Source organism: Rhinatrema bivittatum, chromosome 3 (assembly GCF_901001135.1).
Source record: "Rhinatrema bivittatum chromosome 3, aRhiBiv1.1, whole genome shotgun sequence".
In the NCBI taxonomy this organism is placed as follows: Eukaryota; Metazoa; Chordata; class Amphibia; order Gymnophiona; family Rhinatrematidae; genus Rhinatrema; species Rhinatrema bivittatum.
The window spans coordinates 511,549,419-511,554,992 of NC_042617.1; the positions used below are offsets into that span (position 1 = coordinate 511,549,419).

At 45.3% G+C, this 5,574-nt stretch overlaps 1 long non-coding RNA gene across 1 annotated transcript; it reads right to left on the minus strand.

Annotated features, from left to right (window-relative positions):
- Window positions 1-3,987: 3,987 nt before the first annotated feature.
- Window positions 3,988-5,113, minus strand: LOC115088848. Its single transcript, XR_003855930.1, has 3 exons — window positions 4,948-5,113; window positions 4,482-4,534; window positions 3,988-4,124 (listed from the first exon to the last, which is right to left on the minus strand). It is a non-coding gene; the product is annotated as an uncharacterized LOC115088848 (long non-coding RNA).
- Window positions 5,114-5,574: the final 461 nt, after the last annotated feature.

Here is a 5,574-nt window from a genome sequence, read left to right on the forward strand (position 1 = left end):
AGATAGTACATAGGGGAGCAAACGATTGAGGGACAATAGAAGTGGAAATATAAAAATAACCCTAAGTGGCACCACAAATTAGCTTAAGTATCATTCAAATAATCAAGATATGGCCCCCAAGTACTGGTAAATTTAGCATGCTTACCCTTAAGACTGTATCGTAGCTGTTCCAGATCAGCAATAGCCTGTATTTGTGAGCGCCAGTGAGGCATACTAGGGGTGACTTTTTTTTCTGAATGAGAGTGATCGTAGCATCAGCCATAGTGCCCAGGGAATGCCCCCCACCACCAGTAGGGAACCCATCAGGGCCAGGACATTTACCCTCCGGTAACAACTTGATAGCTGCCTGAATTTCAAGCAGAGAAATTGGGGCCACCATAAGATTCTATTTTTAAACAATGTCTACACCTGTTGTACACTTTTAACCTCTGCAGCTGCACCTTTCAGTTTTTTTCTATTTCGCTCATTTTATCAAAGTTTCCCTTTTGAAAATTTAGTGTTAGAGCTGTAGATTTACATACTGACCCCTTCCAGTCATTAGTTCAAATTTTATCACGTTATGATCACCATTGCCAAGTGGCCCCACCACTACCACTATTACCTCTCTCACCAAATCTTGCGTTCTACCAAGAATTAAATCTAAAATTGCTCCCTCTATCGTTGGTTCCTGAACCAATTGCTCCATGAAGCAGTAGTTTATTCCATCCAGGAACTTTGTCTCTAGCAAGTCCTGATGTTACATTTACCCAGTCAATATTGGGGTAATTGAAATCTCCTATTACTGCACTGCCAAATTTATTAGCTTCCCTGATTTCTCTTAGCATTTCATCATCTGACCATTTTGGCCAGGTGGACGGTAGTATACTCCTATCACCGTACTCATACCCAACACACATGCGATTTCAACCCATATAGATTCTAATGAGTATTTAGTCTCTTGTATGATCTTTATACTGTTGGACTCTATAGCCTCCTGGATATAAAGTGCCACACCCTCCAAGTTGATCCTATCATTGCGATATAATTTGTATCCTGATATAGCACTGTTCCGTTAGTTATCCTCCTTCTACCAAGTCTCTGTGATGCCAATTATGTCTATCTCATCATTCACCGCTATACACTCTGACTCTCCCATCTTACTTCTTAGATTTCTGGCAATGGCATACAGACATTTCAAAGTGTGTTTTTTATTTGTATTAACAACCTGCTTTCAGATGATAGGGATAATTTGGATTCTTTACTTACAGGCACATGGACTACGTTTGCATTTATTGGAACCTCTCTGTTGGGATGCCATAGCTCTCCTATTTCATTAGTATCCTTCAAAGATACATTCCTCCGAACCATTTAAAAGCTGCTCTATCTCCTTTTTAAAAGTTAGTGCCAGCAGCCTGATTTCATTCTGGTTTCCCAGTTTCTTACAAAACTGAATCCCTGCTCCCTGCATCATCGTCTCATCCATGAATTGAAACCCGAGAGCTTTGCCTGCCTCTGAGGACCTGCACCTGGAATGGGCAACATTTCAGAGAATGCCACCCTGGAGGCTCCAGATTTCAGCTTTCTACCTGAAATCCTAAATTTGGCTTCCAGAACTTCTCTCCCACATTTTCCTATGTCGTTGGTGCCCATATGTACCTCGGCAGCCAGCTCCTTCCTAGCACTGTCTATAATCCTATCTGGGTGACGCGTGAGGTGTGCCGCCTTCGCACCAGGCAGGCAAGTTACCAGGCAGTCCTCATGTCCACCAGCCACCCAGCTAGCTACATTTATGATGGCCGACCTAACCCTTCCCTCCTGGGCAGTAGCCCTAGGAGTCTTGTACTCAGTGCAAGAGGACAATGCATCACCTGGAGAGAAGGTCCTTGCTACAGGATCATCACTTCCTGCTACACCAAGATGATGTTCTCCAACCGTGAGACTTTTCTGATCCAAGGCAGCACCGGGTGACGTGTGAGGTGTGCCACCGTCGCACCAGGCAGGCAGGTTACCAGGCAGTCCTTCCGTTCATCAGCCACCCAACTATCTACATTTATTATGGCCGACCTAACCCTGCCCCCCGGTACTGTAGAGGTTACATGGGGTAAATCAATCAGGAGCCTGAGTTTTTTTTTTTAATTTAATTTTATTTATATTCCAACTTTCAGCACTTCAAAGTGGATGACATTCAGGTACTGTAGTTATTTCTCTATTCATAGTGGGCTCACAATCTGACCCTGAGGCCACAAGGAGTGGTGACAGTGGTATTTAAACCCTGGCTTCCCACTGCTCTAACCCTTAGTCTTTTATAGCCAGCGAGCAGAGGTGTTTCAGGGATCGGGCTGAGGCAGAGCTGGAGGGGCAGAGTCAGCAGAATTTCAAATGTCTCTCTGGTACAGCACAAAAGTCGAGCCACGCACTTGGAAAATTATTGTTGGTGATGAGCAGGAGTTTTACTTGTTATTTGCCTGGTATATTGAGAGAAGGTTTTTTTATTCAGATGATCTTCAGCCGGTCAGCAGGCAGCAGTATAAGAGCGCAGAGTTCCACTGGCACCAGGAGCTGGAGCTGAGGGGATGAATCCCAGGACCGATGTCTTCACCCTGCTGCTAAGTTCTGAGAGAGAGAGACTGTAACACTGAGAGAGAGATGCTCGTTTCAGCAGACATTGCACTGCTGCTGAGGATCTGTTAGAGGGATAGTACGGGCTGAGAGAATGAGAGTTGGAATTAGCAGAAAGAGAGAGAGAGACCTGTTTCAGCTGGGAAGTACAGCTGTGGGGTGACAGGAAAAGGTTACACAGCACCCTCATATCTGACTAGGAAGGAAGCAGCATTTCACTCTGCAGACAAACTGTTAAGTACCAGCAGTTACTGCTCCTTTCCTTTTTTCCTCTTTGCTGTTTGCAGTTTTCCAAGCCTTTTGAGTTAACTGTAAATCCTTTTCTTATATATTATAACATTCATTTATTAGCACTGTTTCTGTGAATGATTAGTGACAGGTAGTTAGCTGAGTATCAGCAGGGTCCTGCACCAAGTCTCACACTTCTTTCAGGTTTTTGTGTCAGGTAGAGCTGGAGTAACCAACAAGCATCTGAATCAGTGAGGAGGTCTTCTGACCACAGATTGTGCTAATAAATAAACATTTGACTGCTATATAGTGATTCCTCAGTTGTTATATTTATTGTTTTGTCTTTTCTGGGTCTCTTTTCTAAGGTCTAAGCACCTCCCAGAGGAGGACCTAGTTTAGGGTAGTGAGTGGACTAAACCATTTGCTATGGCTCATTGGAGTAACTATAGAGGGCAGACAGTTCCCTGTGATCTGAGGGACTCCTCGTCTCTGAGAAATCACTGATTAGCACTGTGAAATCCCTGAATACCAACAAAATGTTTCTTCATTTATATTTATAAACTAATAGGTCCATTCAGCGGTGCTGAGAGCAGGAAGTTAGCTGGACTTACCCAGGTACGGGTTCCCGCTGGATAGACCCAAAGACAGTGGAGTAAGTTTATCTATCTCACTTCAGGGCTGCTACCCAGCTAAACATAAGCCCCACACTCAGTCATCTCTTTTTATCCAGGTAAGTTAGCCATTCATTGGCCCACAATTTTAACACTTTGCGGTTTGTCCAGCTAAATTCCAAACTCAGCCGGACAAATCCGCTGACCAAGCACCTTTAAAAGTATTACAGGGCACAAAGCGATGTTTGCAAAGTCTCCTTACCGGTTTTTTTTCTTCGAAGCGCATGCACTGCAATCAGACCAAACACACACGGGATGTCAAGGAGAAGTAAGGGAAAGGAAAAGGGGAAAGGGGAAGCATAAACAAGACAGAGAAAGGGGAGGAAAAGTAGAGAACAGCAAAGGCAGGTGGGCAGAGAGGAAGGAGGAGGGAGATATAGAGAAGGGAGGCATGGGCTAGGGGAGAGGAGGGAGAGCAGGGAGAGCATTGGAAGGAGGGTGGGAGGAGTTGATACAATAACAGGAAGGAGCAAAGGAGAAAAAGATGGAAGGGGGGAACAGGAGATAAGGCCGGGAGATTGATGGGAGAGGGAGGAGGGGAGATGCAGAGGGGGAGGCATGGGGTAGAAGAGAGGAGAGAGAGCAGAGGGAGCAGTGGAAAGAGGGATGGGAGTAGCTGCACCGGTGCTGAAGTTTGCAGGACGAGCGGAACCGGAAAGAGAAAGAAAGGAGATATGTGAGCATTTCCTGATGTCCTACTTTCCATCTGAGGTACAGGCATTGATATTGGTTATCACAAAGTTAATTGTGCCCATTTCTGTATTCAAAGTAAGGGGTAAGTTTTCAGAAGAGCTGCTAAGTGACCACAAGAGTTGATTCCGTTTACTGGATAAATTTTCAATCACAGCTTGGCGGCTGGAAATATTCCCAAATTTAGCTTAGCTGGTTCAGCACTGAGAAGCCTCCTGAATACTTACCCTGAGCAGCCCCAGAGGATCTAACCTCATTGAAGGGCCTGTCCCTTAATCTAAAAAAAATACCCACCTCTACCCTGACTCCCAATCGCTCGGTCATTTTTGATGCAGGCTTGTCTTCGTCTGTTAAAGAAAGGTTCAAACTTTAAATTGTGTAAGGCTGAATGCACATCACCATTATATACAGGGAGGACAATAATGAAAGCCATTTCTGGGGATAAAGTGCTCTTTTATCCACAGAAATAGGCTATTTGATTACTGTCCATCCTCTACACAAGTAAAGGTAGGAGCATATAACAAGGTATATTTCTGGTTTGGAGTTCGGACAGGGGGAAAACTATATGCTACCCAGCTAAACATAAGCCCCACACCCAGTCATCCCGTTTTATCCAGGTAAGTTAGCCATTCATTGGCCCACAAATTTAACACTTTGCGGTTTGTCCAGCTAAATTCCGAACTCAGCCGGACAAATCCGCTGATCAAGGACCTTTAAAAGTATTATAGGGCACAAAGCGATGTTTGCAAAGTCTCCTTACCGGTTTTTTTTCTTCGAAGCGCATGCACTGCAATCAGACCAAATACACACGGGATGTCAAGGAGAAGTAAGGGAAAGGAAAAGGGGAAAGGGGAAGCATAAACAAGACAGAGAAAGGGGAGGAAAAGTAGAGAACAGCAAAGGCAGGTGGGCAGAGAGGAAGGAGAAGGAAGATATAGAGAAGGGAGGCATGGGCTAGGGGAGAGGAGTGAGAGCAGAGAGAGCATTGGAAGGAGGGTGGGAGGAGTCGATACAATAACAGGAAGGAGCAAAGGAGAAAAAGATGGAAGGGGAGAACAGGAGATAAGGCAGGGAGATTGATGGGAGAGGGTGGAGGGAAGATAGAGAGGGGGAGGCTTGGGGTAGGGAAGAGCAGAGGGAGCAGTGGAAAGAGGGGTGGGAATAGTTGCACCGGTGCTGAAGTTTGCAGGATGAGCGGAACCGGAAAGAGAAAGAAAGGAGATATGTAAGCATTTCCTGATGTCCTACTTTCCATCTGAGGTACAGGCATTGATCTTGGTTATCACAAACAGGCCAATACAGTAAGGTGCGGTAGAAAGAGGTGCATTAGTGCCGGGCGCACCTGCGTTTGCCGCACGCACAGTTCGGATCACATACCGCTCGAGAC